Raw genomic sequence first — 16,083 nt, forward strand, 5'->3', positions numbered from 1 at the left:
TACACTATTGGCAGCCCACTGGACAGGTAAGAAGTGTCATAATACAAAAATATGAATACACACTATACAAATTGAAGCACATTTTTACATTCTGCTATTACCTATTAAGATAATAGGAGAAGAAAACTTTAAACAGTACTATTTGAAAGTATTCAGGCAGGCCCTTGCACTACATGCTTTGGTGAGTTCATCCATAAATCTGACCACAAAAGAGGCAGGTATAGTGTGTATGGGTTTGCCAAAGTCAGCAGATAGAGGATTGGTATTGGTTGACTTAGGGGTTGGGGGGAGGGAGGGTTCCAAATGAGTTTGGGACCCCAAAAAAACCTCTGGCACTCTGCATGAATTTAAAGACACAAATAACATTTAAACACATTAGCTGACAAAATAGATTGTTAAGTGACTAGGCTAGGTATGTTTTGGCCCAGGATAGCATGCTGGGGAGGTTAGTGAAGGCAAATATGCATAAAGGACAAAAAAGGAGCATTCAAAGCTTCCAGCATGCATGAGGATAAAGAGGACATTCACAGCATAATCATGGTAATTAGGGAATGATGAAAGAAATATAATACATTAGCAAACATATATGGATGCAGAGTGGCCCGAGAACAAAGACGGGAAGAAGACGCCGCAGAGGAAGATGCCGGACGAGAACACCGGAGCAAGAAGCAGAAGATCAGAGGGAGAACCAGAGGAAGAAGAAGATGGAGGAAGAAACCGAAGGAAAATAGAAGAAAGAAGATAGAAGAAAGGGGGCTTCCAGATTCAGATAAGCCCCCTGCCCGCAGACCCCCACAACCATGGGGCAAGGGTAATGGGGATGAGGCATGCCCTCCTAATGTTGAGGGCATGTGGCCTGGTACGGTTCAGGAGGGGGGACGCTCTCCCGTCCCCCCCTCTTTTCCTGTGGCCTGCCAGGTTGCGTGCTCAGATAAGGGTCTGGTATGGATTTTTGGGGGGACCCCACGCCATTTTTTTTTAAATTTTGGTGCGGGGTTCCCCTTAAAATCCATACCAGACCTGAAGGGCCTGGTATGGATTTTGAGGGTAACCTCCACGCCATTTTTAAGAAAAATATTTGGTGCGGGGTTCCCCTTAAAATCCATACCAGACCTGACGGGTCTGGTATGAATTTTGAGAGGGACCCCCACGCCATTTTTTTTTTTAAATTTGCGTGGGCTTCCCCTTAATATCCATACCAGGCCTGAAGGGCCTGGTATGGAATTTAGGGGCACCCCCACGCCATTTTTAAAAAAAAATTTGGTTGGGGGTTCCCCTTGAGGAAATCCCATGCAATTTTTATCAATTAACTTTTATGTGTATTGTCAGACCGACAATTCATTAATAGCCGCAAGTAGTTTTAAATGACTTTTTTTCCTTTGAAATGTCATTTTGCTGTCAGACTATTCTAAACACGGGAAACATGCCTCCTTAACAAGCATACTATAGACACCCCCCCAGGTTTCGAAATTTAAAGGAATATTTCACTTTTATTGTTTCACTTTAAGCATTATTAAAATCACTGCTCCCGAAAAAACTGACGTTTTTAACCACTTGCCTACCAGGCACGAACACCCCCTTCCTGCCCAAGCCATTTTTCAGCTTTCAGCGCTGTTGCACTTTGAATGACAATTGCGCGGTCATACTACACTGTACCCAAACAAATTTTTTATCATTTTCTTCACACAAATAGAACTTTCTTTTGCAGGTATGTAATCACTGCTGGGTTTTTTATTTTTTACAAAAAAAAGACCAAAGATTTCCAAAAAAAATTGTTTTTTAACTTTTTTTCTGTCAGTAAATTTTGTAACTAAGTAATTTTTTGCTTTCACTGATGTGCGCTGATGAGGCAGTACTGATGGGCACTGATAGGCTGAACTGGTGGGCATTGATGAGGTGGCACTTATGGGCACTGATGAGTTGGCACTGATAAAAAGGTACTAATATGGTGGGCATTGATGAGGTGGCACTTATGGGCACTGATAGGTGGCACTGATATGTGGCATTGATGAGCACTGATAGGCGGCACTGATGGGCACTGTTAGGTGGCACTGATGAGCACTAATAGGCGGCACTGGTGGTCACTGAGAGGCGGCAGTGGCGGGCACTGAGAGGCAGCACTGTGGGCACGGATAGGCAGCATGGATAGGCGGTACAGATGGGCACTGATGGGCATTGATAGGTGGTACTGATGGGTGACACTGATGGGCATTGATGGACAGCAGTGATGGGCAATGATGGGCAGCACTGATAGGTGGCACTAATTGCCAGCACTGACTGGCATGACTAATGGGCACTGATTTGTGGCACTTGTGGACAGTATGGGCACTGATTGCTGCCACTGGTGGGCTCTGATCACTGGCATTGGTGGGCACTGTATGCTGGCATTGGTGGGCATGGCATTTTATTGATTTGTTGCACCTTATTTATATCTTGTAATCAGGGCACTGATGATCAGTGCCCTGATTACTTCCCTAGCTGTCCCCTGTGAGGAGATGCCGCTGATCGGCTCTTCTCTCCTTGCACTCTGTCAGTGTGAGGCGAGGAGAGCTGATGTCTGGCATCTCCGTGTTTACATGTGACAGGCTGTGATTGGACACAGCCAATCACATGGTTAAAGAGCAGCGGACGTGGCTCTTTACACAGATCGGTGTCGCACCGTGTCCTAGCAACACGGTACGGCCACGTTCGCCGTGGTGCGTGCCCCCACGGGCGCTCAAGAGCGGCTGTTCTGTGCCGCCGTCATATGACGGTGGCCCAGAACAAGAGCTGCACCGCCCCACCATCATATGAAGGTGGGCGGGCGGCAACTGGTTAAAACTTTTTTGCATTGATACATGTCCCCTGGGTCAGGGCCCAGGTCCCCAAACACTTTTTATGACAATAACTTGCATATAAGCCTTTAAAATGAGCACTTTTGCTTAAAGTGAAATATTCTCTATTTGTGGGGAAAAAAGGACATCAATTTTGTTTGGGAGCCACGTCGCACGACCGCGCAATTGTCAGTTAAAGAAGTGTTGAATCTCAAAAAGTGCTCTGGTCTTTTGGAAGCCGGGGCTTAAGTTGTTAACAAACCCCCAATAGATAATGTGCACTGCTTACTCCTGCAGAGGCAAGTGTGATGGATCCATACTTTAAATACTAGAATGCCAGTTGGTCTAAACAATAGATGGGACATAGACTTATTCCTGAAGTAAATACATTTAATATATTTTTTTTATATTTCTGATGTATTTAACAACAAAAAACTTTCTTTGAAATGTCTATAGTCATTTATATACTATTGTTTTTCTGATGTGGTGTTATCTGGTGTGCACCCTCCATGTGTAACCATTTGATGTTAATTGGTTTAAATTGTAATTACGTTTAGTCCTGCCCCTCCACCATTTTGGGGGGTGGGGTTTTACAATATATAAGCAATGCCATTTTAATGTTATTCATGCTATGAGTAATGCTGTAATAGCCAAAACTTGTCAACATTGATGCTGTGTATATGATGTAGCCAAATAAAAGATATTACCAAGGAGTTATCAAGTTGCCGGCTTAATTTCTGCTTTGGATTTAAGAAACAGGGGATTGGGGATCCCCCAGCCTGAGCACCGAATCTCAGCAAGTATTTTTTAATTGTGCGGTTGAGCTTGGGTATCTTCTGCTAGTATCACATTAATTGATTGCTGCTGGTCTCTTTGAGTCCTGAGATTACATATTCTCTTAAGTCTCAGCTGTAAAAAAGGTTATTTACATTATGTTTTGTTTTTTTGTTTTTTTGTTTTTTTTATAATATATTTTATTGAAGTTTTTCTTTCAAATTACAAAAGTAGAATGTTACACATAACATAGTATAATACACAAGGTTATAGATTATAGAAACCAAGGCCATTAATTGCTGCTAAAACAAAGCAGCTGTTGTCTTATGATCACTGGAACTGAAGTTTCTAATGAATAGAAATTATTTAAACTCGGGGGGACCCACAGAAAAGAAAGAAAAGAAAGGAAGGAAAGGGAAAGAAGGAAAAGATAGGGGAGGAGAGGAGAAGGGACATTATGAGCTTATTCCCTCTCAAACATCTTTGGGCAGGGCGGAGCCCGGGGTATGGTCAATAGTAATGTCTTAAACCAATAAACCCAGTTGGTCAGTGTACCTAATAGGGAGAATTAAGACTTGTTTGTTCTGAAAAGTCTACTGTATGGGTCCACCACCTCTAGATGTAAATACAAAAGGAGTCTGTAGAGAGGATACCTCAAATGTTGTTAGACATATGTCTATGAAAGAGCGCCACCTAGTTTCAAAGCTTTTGTTGTGCCAATCATTTTGTAGAATAATGTCTAGCTTTTCTCTGAATAATAAGGTTTTAAGATCCCTTTTAATTTCTGATAATTTCTGGATGAAAGATTTCTGGATTTCTGGATGAAAGATAGGGTTTGATCCCAGTATTCTGAAATGGGCTGACATGTCCATAGACTGTCGATGGTATAATGTCGGTCTCGAAACTGAGCACCAAGGACAGGAGGCCTCCTTTGGTGTCGAATGTTCGGTGGAGAAAGGGATATAGGCTTTGTGCATCAATTTGAACTGTGTTTCCCTCCAGGATTCATTTGTTACCAATTTTAGGGTAATTGCATAAACTTCTAGAATTTGTCGACAATATCTTCCCCAGATATATCTTTGGTCCAGCATTTTATTGATGTGTGGTGTAGCGATTTCGTGATGGTTGAGTTGAGTGGTTTGTATATGTCCATAATCGAATAATGCCATTCTTTAATCAGCTTGTCTAGCAGGAATGGACGAAACCTGATTTGTTTGTTTGGACAGGTCTTATTTATAAAGTTTGAGGTTTGTGATGCGTGAAAATAGTGATGTTTCGGTAGATAAAATTCCTCGGCCAGGGAGTTAAATGGCTTGAGAGATTCAGTGTCTTCCTCATATAGTGAGACTACAGTTATCAAACCCTTGTCTTTCCATTTTGAGAATGGTTCATATTGAAGGCCTTGAGGGAACATTGAGTTTCCTTGAATAGGTACTGTAAGTATTTGGAGACAAATTGAGAAAGTCCCAGCTTTTTCCTTGTCTCCCTCTATGCTATTACAGTGTCGCGGATCAATAGGTTTTGCTTGATATGGTTGGGAGTTGATCTTAATGAGCTATGTAGCAGTGCAGATAGGTTATAGGGTTGGACCATAGCTGACTCTAATTCATAGTTTGTGTACTTTGAGGCTTGGAGAATCCAGTCCAACCCCATTCTTAGCAGACAAGATATGTTATAAACTGTGATGTTAGGAAAGTTGCCCACCTTTGCTCCTTCGGAGATGTAATTTACTCGGAGCTATTCTAGGTTTTTTGCTGCACCATATGAAAGCGGTGGCCGCCTTTTTGATTTTTTTGGATATCTTTATGCTTCATAAGCAGAGGTATGGTTTGGAGGGGGTAAAAGAGGCGTGCAATGCAAACCATCTTAAACAGAGAGCATCTCCCTAATTTACCCACGATTTTAGAGATAGTTATAGAAGTAGAGGGAGGAAGGTTCCCTACCATTTTTATGCCAATATACGTGATATGTTTATTGTTGATGGGAAAGGGGGATAAAGTCAGAACATAAACGTAACGAATCAAAAATCCATTGTATATTGGCTATATCCGTAGATGGGGATGATGAGAAAATTAAAATGTGGTCTGCGAAAAGGGCCACTTGCAGCTCTTCGCTTCCTATAGGGATTCCATGTAGAGGGGCCGTATTATTTAGGTATCAGGAGAGGGGTTCAATAGCCAAATTGAACAATAGCGGGGAAAGGGGGCATCCCTGTCTTGTGCCTTTGTAGAGTTTAATTGGGTCAGAAATGTGTCCTGCTGCTACTACCCTTGCCAAAGGTGCAGAGTATAAACTGTGAATAAAATGGCAAAAGGGGCCTGAAAGACCACATTTTTACATGACCATAGAGAGCCAATGAAAGCTCACATTATCGAAAGCTTTCTCTGCATCTACTGTGATAATTTCTATATCTTCTAGAGGGTGTAAATTTAGCATACTCTGCCAGGACCTTGCGAATGTTTGAAGAGGCTGACCTGCCTTTGGTAAAACCCGCTTGTGCTGGGTGTATCAGAGAGGGCATAATGTTCGCTAATTGGGATGCCACTAATTTTGAGAGAATTTTAGAGTCCACTTTTAAAAGGAAAATTGCGCAATATGATCCAGGATTGTGGGGTCTTTACCTTTTTTGCTATCAATTTTAATGTTTGCCTGATGGCCTGATGGTAAGTACGTACCTCCGTCCCAAATGCCATTGTATACCTCCAGTAGAGTGTTGGATAGCATATTATAGGTCAGCTTAAAAAAATTCTGGGGTGAACCCTTCTGGGCCTGGGGCTTTACCATTTGCTATTTTTTTGATAGTTTCAGAAATTTCCTCTTGGGTTATTGGGGAGTTTAATAATGTCAAGTGTTCTAAATCTATTTTAGGCAGGACTACAATTCTAACCAATTGCACCCTTAATCTGAGTTTATAGGTTTGTCTGCGTAGAGTTTGAATATAATTCAAGGATTTTATTAATGTTCTTTGGGGATGTTGAGTAGGTGCCTTCAGTGTTCTTTAGGGAAGTGATATGGGTTGGATGATATGAGCCCTTGCTTAGCCTAGCTAGTAGCTTCCTCCTGGCTTTGTTCCCATGTTTATGGAATTGAAGTTCTATGTGTGATGACTTGATGTTTTCCAGGTTTTCTGCCCAAACATCAAAAAGTCAATTGGCTACGTGCCAAAGCTTTAAGTTGTCTGGTGTATGTTGTTCATTTAGTCGGGTTTGAGCTACTCATACTCTTTCACTAGCTTCTTGATATTTTTTCTGGGTGGTTTTCTTGTGTGTGGCTACATATGATATAATCCTACCTTGCAAGAATGCTGTGCCAGCTTCCCAATAGAGATTGGGGTTTTCCCTGTGGGGGGGCATTTGTTTCCTCATATTCAGACCATGCGCTCTCTAACATACGTTTAAATGGATCATTTTGTTTTTGATAAGAGAGAAAGTGCCATTGTCTGGTATTGTCACGTGGTAGAAAGTGTTCAAGCATTATTGAGATAGGGCTATGGTCTGAAATAACCAGATCATGGATTGTAGATTCTTTTATACTGGGTAAAAGGGAGATAGTACAGAGGATGTAGTCTAGCCTGGCAAATGAATCGTGAGCATGAAAGTAGAAAGTATACTCTCTGTCTGTTGGATGCAATAAACACCATGTGTCGATTAGCTGTAGGGCAGTAGTCATCTGGAGTAATTGAGTGTCTTGGCTTTGGATAGTTTATGTTTCTCTAGTGCATTTTAGGGACCTATCCTCACTATTGCACATGGTCATATTAAAATCCCCTCCTATGAGGTGTGGACACTGGGGTGAACTACTAGTGGGCTACTAGGAAGGGGGGTCGGATGATTCACTCATTGGTTATAGAGGTACATCTGTGGCATGTGGACTGGGGGTTGCTTCCCATACCAAGAGAGAGAGGATAGGGCAGGAGTGAAAAAAGAAAGAAAATAAAACTGAAACAATAAACCATTAAACTAATTGACTCCATTTTTTTCTGTTTGTTTCTTCCACTTCCAGTAAGACCGCTAGCCTGCAGACATAGGAAAAAAGAGGGTACCCGGCTGCAGTTACCCTTATTTGCATGCAGAGTAGGGGTGTGGGTTATATAGAATCCAATCTGGTACCCCCCTAGTGGAATTATCTGATAGTGGAACTTATTCAAAGTCTTGCACAGTACTTATTTTATAACATCATAGATTGACAACTGTATAAGAGCCTTTAGTCTTTTTCCGGAGTGTGGAATGTAAGTTGTTTCCCGTCTGGGGCTTGCAGTCAGAGGATGGCTGGATACGACAATGTAAAGCGGATGTTATTCTTATAGAGCTCTGAGCAGACCATTTGGAATTCCTTGCATTTGCGGGACACTTCTGCTGAGTAGTCTGCGAATATTAGGAGCTTGTGCCCTTCAATCTCCATGGAACAGGCTTTCCGAAAAGTTTGCAGGATGGCAAGGTGGTCTGCATAATTGAGACATTTGACTATTACTGGTCTGGGGTTGTTGGGATTGTTCGCTAGAGCACCAATACGGTGTGCTCTTTCTGCCACACATTTATAGCATAGACCCAGAGCCTCTGGGAGGAGGGCTACACAGATACCTAGTAATGATCCAGGCTTGTATGATTCTGGGAGGCCAATTATTCTTAAATTGTTCCTTCTAGAATGGTTCTCTAAGTCTTCTATTTTGTCATGAAGGAGTTGTTGTGCTTGTGTGTACTGCTCCATTGCTGCATTGGTTTGGTACTGGTCATTTTCCAGGGATGATATACGCTGCTCAGCTTCTTTGAGCCTATGAGGGTGATCCCCCAGCTCCTTCCTGAGCTGTAAAATGCCTGCTGCCACTGCTCTGTCCACAGCCGCTGTGATAGTAGGGGACAGGAGAGCTTCCACTGCTTGGGCTATTTTCGCATGAGAGTCCTGGGGGTCCTGGGTGCCCATTTCACATTCCTCCATGTTTTCAATCACCTCCCTCTGATCCGCTGTATCTCCTGTCATGGAGCACTGTGTATCCTGTGAGGGAAATGAGGGATGTGCTGTGGTGGCCATTTTAGGATCTGAGACCGCCTGTGTGGGGGACGTATGCTGTGAACGAGATCCCGAGTGGTACCAGGATTGATAGAGGTACCGCACCATGCTGCTAGCTGTGGGGGTCTTGCAGAGGAGATCCAGCAGTAGAGGGGCTGCCCTGGGAGTTTGTACGGAGGTTTTCCCTGCAGGCTGGAGTGGAGCCACTGGCTTATCTGTCCACAACATACGGCGCCGTAACCGGAAGTGACATTATGTTTTTTATTATATACATTTCTTCTAAGGCTGATGACTCCCAAGACATTTGAAAATATACAGATTATTTTCATAAATTATTATTTAAATTTTTAAACTATATAATATATAAACAAAAAGCTTTATCTGATATTGATTTTGATACTGAGAACTCATGTTCTTCTTATTAAAGTAAAATATATTATTTTAGATTAGCTGGGATTTTTGAAAATGCATGTGAATATATCCCTTAACCACTTCAATACAGGGCACTTATACACCTTCCTGCCCAGACCAATTTTCAGCTTTCAGTGCTGTCGCAGTTTGAATGACAATCACGCAGACATCCAACACTGTACCCAAACTAAATTTTTATCATTTTGTTCCCACAAATAGAGCTTTCTTTTGGTGGTATTTGATCACCTCTGCTGTTTTTATTTTTTGCTAAACAAATAAAAAAATACCGAAAATTTTGGAAAAAATAAGAGTTTTGCTTTTGTTTGTGTTAAAAAATTTTGTAAATAAGTACGTTTTCTCTTTCACTGATGGGCACTGATAAGGCAGCACTGACAGGCACTGATAAGGCATCACCGATGAGGTGACACCAATGAGCGGGCAATGACGGGCCCTGACGATGGGCACTGGTAGGCGGCACTGATGGGCACTGGTAGGCGGCACTGATGGGTGGCACTGATATGCAGCACTGATGGGCATTGATAGGCGGCACTGATGGGCACTCATGGGTGGCACTGGTGGGCACTGATGGGCACTGATGGGCACTGATAGGCAACACTGATGGGCACTGAAAGGCTGCAAAGGTGGGTTCTTATGGGTGGCACTGATGGGCACTGATAGGCGGCACTGCTGGGCACTGATGTGCACTGATAGGTGGCACTGATGGGCACTGATACGCGGCACTGATACGTGGCACTGATAGGCATCCCTGGTGGCACTGGCAGTGGTAGGCATTGTGAGTGGGCACTGATTGGCAGATTATAAACAAAAAAGTCAGTGCTACTACCCATACATCACATAGAAAGCAGAGATCCCAGGTGCTCAATCCACAGTCCACAGTCGTTGGCAGAGTAGGGAAGTGAGGAAAAGATGATCTGCACTCTGGTGATTGCTCTTAAAAAGTGTAATATTTATTGACAAGCCACAGTGACCAAACGCTATTTTGCCATTCAGCACTGCGTTGCTTAATCTGACAGTTGCGCGGTCGTGCGATGTGGCTCCCAAACAAAATGGATGTCCTTTTTTCCCCACAAATAGAGATTTCTTTAGGTGGTATTTGATCACCTCTGCGTTTTTTTTGCACTATAAACAAAAAAATAGCGTCAATTTTGAAAAAAACACATTATTTTTTACTTTTTGCTATAATAAATATCCCCAAAAAATATATAAAAAAACATTTTATTTCCTCAGTTTAGGCTTATATGTATTCTTCTACATATTTTTGGTAAAAAAAAATCACAATAAGCATTTATAGATTGGTTTGCACAAAAGTTAGCGTCTACAAAATAGGGGATAGTTTTATGGCATTTTTATTAATATTTTTTTTTTACTAGTAGTAGCGATGATCAGTGATCTTTATCATGACTGCGACATTATGGCAGACAGATCGGACACTTTTGGCGTGATTTTGGGACGATTCACATTTATACAGCGATCAGTGCAATTAAAAATGCATTGATTACTGTGTAAATGTGACTGGCAGTGAAGGGGTTGACCACTAGGAGGAAGTGAAGGGGTTAAGTGTGTCCTTGGGAGTGATTCTAACTGTGGGGGGTGTGACTATGTGTGACATGACACTGATCACCGCTCCCGATTACAGGGAGCTGTGATCAGTGTCCTGTCACTAGGCAGAACAGGGAAATGCTTGTTTACATCAGCATTTCTCCGTTCTTCCTTCCCGTGAGACGATCGTGGGTATGCCCTCGGACACCGGGTCCACGGGACCCGCGATCACACTCACGAAGGTCGCGAGCGCCCGCAAACCACTTCTTAAAGGGCAACATACAGGTACGTTAATCTGCCTGTACATGCCCTTCTGCCGATGTATATCGATGTGAGCCGGTCGGCAAGCAGTTAAAATCGGCATCACCTTACAACCACTCCATCTGACTACTTCCGGGAGTGTGTGATAAAATTACTATGCTGCACCTTGACACATTTCATCACTGCACCTGTGACTTACCCTTAAGGAAGTTCAGAAATATATATATACCACAGTACCACAGATCCCAGCTTATACCACGTGGACTTAGAATATGTATAGCAACTACATTGTTTGCCCAAAATTATCATTATAAGAGACAGTTTACACAGATCATCCACAAGTGTTCGTTTGATTTGATTACTCTCACTGTGGAATTTTTGCAAATGGAACGTCTGATGATTTCTAATGACATAATTACCCTAGAGAAGCAACTATCTGATTTGATGGGGCAGGAAGATTGGATGAGAAAATAAAAACACACAGAAAAATCATTGAAACTTGTAAAAGAGCTAAAATGGACCGGGACCATGAGGATTATTTCAATAATCGTGTATATAATTGGACAGAATCCAATTGTTTTCGAACAAGATTTAAAAATCAACGGCGGGACCAGCAATTATCCACATCTAACTCATCCATGGCTTCCACTGGGTCTTCAACTGGCGCCTCTAGAGGTTCTTTTTTGCAGCAGGGCCCTACAAATGCCCATGCAGGAGAGGAGGGAAGAAAAAACAAGGCATTACTACAAGAGCCGTTGCGAACAGGGGACGGAATCGACAAAGGACTTGACCACTTGTGCAGTACACAATATCTCTTCTGTTTCTTTTAGTGATATTGAATTGCAGGTATTAAATAAAGGGCTTAACTTTAGTCCAAAAGCTAAAATGGACACATTTCAATTGAGACAAGATCTTTATCGCTTCTATAGACATGTCCGTTTAAAGGCTTATTATAGTTTTAGACCAGTGGTGAACAATATCAGCTCGCTGCCTTTATCCTTTTCTAGTTTGCAACTAAAAAACAAAAGTAGCTTTGTTCCCCCTACATCTAGTGCAGCAGCTGAATTGTTCATCAATAAAGTGGATGAGGATATTAATAACTTTTTGCATAAGTATAATGGGAGGGATCATATTCCAAAAAATATGACTCAAGAGGAAATGTTGACCCTTTCTTCTCTGGCCGCATGTAAAGAAATCACTATCAAGCAAGCTGACAAAGGTGGCTCGATAGTGATAATGAATACCATACAGTATGAGAGAGAAATTCACAGACAGTTGGCAGATCCCCAAGTATATAAACATCTGGATGTCAATCCCACATTACGTGTTTCAAATAGGATTAAACAGGTGGTTGGTCAAGAACTACAAAATAATATTATTGATGTTAGTACACAAACTTATTTAATTCTTGAACACCCTGTGACTCCAATCATTTATGTGCTTCCTAAAATACATAAAGACCCTATTAATCCCATAGGCCGACCCACTGTGTCCAGCACTGCATCTGTCACCATGCTTTTGGCTAAATATCTTGACAAATGTCTAACTCCACTGATCGTTCAGAATCGGTCATACATTGAGGATACTCAAGACTTTTTAAATAAAGTCCAGTCTTTGATTATTCCTTCTAATGCACTGCTGGTCACATGGGATGTTGCCAATTTGTACACAGCCATTCCACACAGTCTAGAAATAGAAGCCTGCAAATGTTTATTAATCAATTCCAAAAAATACACATCTGCCCAGATCTCTTTTCTCCTCAAATTACTATCTATTGTATTGGAAGAAATTTCTTCTTATTTAAAGATATTTACTATCTACAACTAGCCGGAGCAGCGATGCGCAGTAATGTAGCACCTCCCTATGCTAACGCATTCATGGACATGATTGAGCAAGCTTTTATCTTCCCTTGTACACTATTCAATGAACACTGTACAGCATGGTACAGGTTCATTGATGACGCCTTGAAAAGAAGATTGACTCCCAAAGGTTGCGTGTAGAATTGCCAACATCCCTTGAAATTTATAAAAAAGAAAGAACCTCGAAGATGGGATTTTGAGGGCAATTATTTGGAAAATATGAAAACTTTTTTATATATAAAAAAATATACAGTTTATTGCTACAAAAAAATCATAAAACCATAATTTAGAAACAATCACATTCATGTGAGCAACAATATTGCTACATTCACAGTTTGACAGAAATGGTAAGAATCCCACTACATAAATGCTGATAATCCATGAGTGAGAGTCCAACGTGTTTCAAAATATATAAATACAAAATGCCATTTCCTCTCCATGCCACGGTAGCTTCATTTATTTTCCGTGAACTAGTTGTTTTTTTCCCAGGGAGGAGGGTACCGTTTGTCCCACCCACTTGAGCAGGCAATACGGTTATTTGGATTCCTACTCTGGGACCACATATTATCCACACCTGGTTTATCAATCCATCCTTTACCTTTGGGGATTGTGAACATACATTCAAAATCGTTTTTTGTCCCACATATGGACTGGACCATTCTATTGGGGTCATCATTTCCCTGGGCCCCCTTTTTGGACCATACAAAATTGTTCCTTATTCGTATTTAGGTTTTTTGTTTTCTGACGCCCTTGTTGGATATTCATATCCCTGGGTTCTTTTGCATGATGAAAGGCTTACATAGGCTTCCTTGGGGAACTGTTGGTATGGAGGAATTTCCAATGATTTTTTTGACTTAAATGGAAAAATTGTCCCTGAAGAATATTGTATTTATATATTTTGAAATGCGTTGGACTCTCACTCATGCATTATCAGCATTTATGTAGTAGGATTCTTATCATTTCTGTCAAACTGTGAATGTAGTAATATTGTTGCTCGCATGAATGTGATTGTTGCTAAATTATGGTTTTATTAATTTTTTTATAAATAAACTGTATATTTTTTATATATAAAAAAACTTTTTCATATTTTCCAAATAATTGCCCTCAAAATCCCATCTTCGAGGTTCTTTCTTTTTAATTGATGACGCCTTTGCTATATGGACAGGTGATTCACATTCATTATTTTTGTTTAATTGTTATTTGAATTAATTAATTCCCGGTCTAAAATTCAACATGATGAGTGACACCGATGCAGTTCCATTTTAGGATACACTTTTATCCATTAAGGATGGACATATAGTCAGCGATTTATATAGAAAACCTACTGATCGCAATCAATTATTGTTATTTTCTAGTTTTCACCCCCCTGGGGTATTTAAATCAATTCCCCATAGTCAATTAAAACGTGTAACTAGAATCACAAGTGAAAAAGACACTTGTAACATTAGATTAAATGAGATGAGGACAGGTTACGAGAGCGAGGATATCCAGAAGACTTGGTTCATTCTGAACGTGTTAATATAAATAATGATATTCTACCTATCAAACACTTAGGTCGCAGAATGCCGTTTACTTCCCAATTTCATCCTTTCTCATATAAGATTAATAATATTATTAGGAAACATTGGCCTATGTTACAAAGTGCTTATCCTTCAGTTCCTGAGTTTTATAATCCTCCATTGCCATCATACCGACGAGGTAGGACGATCCGCAACAAATTAGTGAAATCTGATCAACATGTAATGACAAATCCTCGGGTAACCTTTTTAGGTCCAAAGAATACAGGTTCATTTCCATGTTTCAGCTGTATTCAGTATTCGAGCATGATAAAAGGAAAAAGTTTTTCCCACCCACTTAAGGGCTATGACATTCCGATAAGTGATCACTATATTTTCCAATCGTCCTATGTGGTGTACATTATTAAATGTCCCTGTGGTCTCCTTTATGTCGGGGAGACCACACAAAAGGTTAAAGATCGCATAGCCCGTATTCTACAAGGTATGCATTTTTCTCTTTCGATCTCATTTGTGACTTTTTGATTCCAAGACCACAGAAAATGTGTACTTAATGATATTTTCAGGTGATTTCAATAATGGTTTAATTGATTCCAGATAAACTGTTTGTTCACTTTAATTAATTAATTGATTATTAGTGGACTATCTATATATCACTACATGTATGTTCTTTCGATATGCATGATGTTCTGAGGAAGGGCCTGATTGTATGATGTCATATTTATGTCTTTCTGATGAATTTTTTCAAATAAATACAGTTTGTGCAGCAATCCCATTTGAATTTTTTCTATATTGAAGCCTGTGGGAAGGCTTGATTGCTAAGTACAACTAGATGTGACTGATGTGCACCTCACCCCTTGGACTGTTTCTATATATATCTATAGATATGTATATATATAGTATATACTATAGCAATAGCAACCTTATTCACAATTTAGGCTCACCATAGTAGGCACTGAGAAGAGCAACAGACAATTTGGTTGTACTGTATGTTAATAGGATATTTTAAAATATAGTTCATATGACATCTACATTTTGAGCACTTTTTGAATATGTTAGCTTTGTCCCCCAGAATCTGATTAACACATCTCCAAGAGGTGTAGTCATGCTGTTTCGTCTGTAAATAAGATCATATTGTATAAATCCCAATTGAAAGGTTTTTCCTTAGTCACTATCTATCTATACATAAACTCACAGGAGGATAATATTAACATATAATTCTCCAACCACTTTGCAGAAAGACAAATGACTTAGGTAAACATTCTGATTTTTAAAATGTCAACGAACAGTTTTCTTATTCCATTATATATCCTAATGGTTTATGCTTCCTGCATACTAATAACCCTAGCTGAATGATTTTGATTCCCATATGCGAAACGTAAATTACTTACATTATTCACTGCAGATTGAGGTGGTCATTTCTTTGACAGTCTCTATATTGTATTTTACCTTACTAGGGATACTGATGAGCCATCAAATCAAACTATTTACTATTACTAATGAAAGTATTTACTACTTTCTAAAACCTAAAACATTTATATTTAACTAAACACGTATAAATCTTCTATTCTAGCTGTATTCTTGATATAGAGTTTCTTCTATTGATTTTGTTAAAGCTTGCAAAGAAAATAAAAAAAAGTATTACAGTTTTAAAATTAAGCAGTTCATGCAATGATTATGAAATTTTCTGTCAACAGATCACATACTGATATAGTAATAAACGTTAAACAGTGCAGAGCATGCTTAAGTACTCTGTTTAAAAGGCCATCAGAGAAATGTAATTAACCGGTGGCTAAAACAGAAGCCTTGATCTTTCCTTATAATACTGACCTACTGAGAATGAGGGACTCAAGCACTTATGACCTTAGAAAATTCATGTACTGA

The sequence above is a fragment of the Aquarana catesbeiana genome, linkage group LG09 (genome assembly GCF_042186555.1).
Source record: "Aquarana catesbeiana isolate 2022-GZ linkage group LG09, ASM4218655v1, whole genome shotgun sequence".
NCBI lineage: Eukaryota > Metazoa > Chordata > Amphibia > Anura > Ranidae > Aquarana > Aquarana catesbeiana.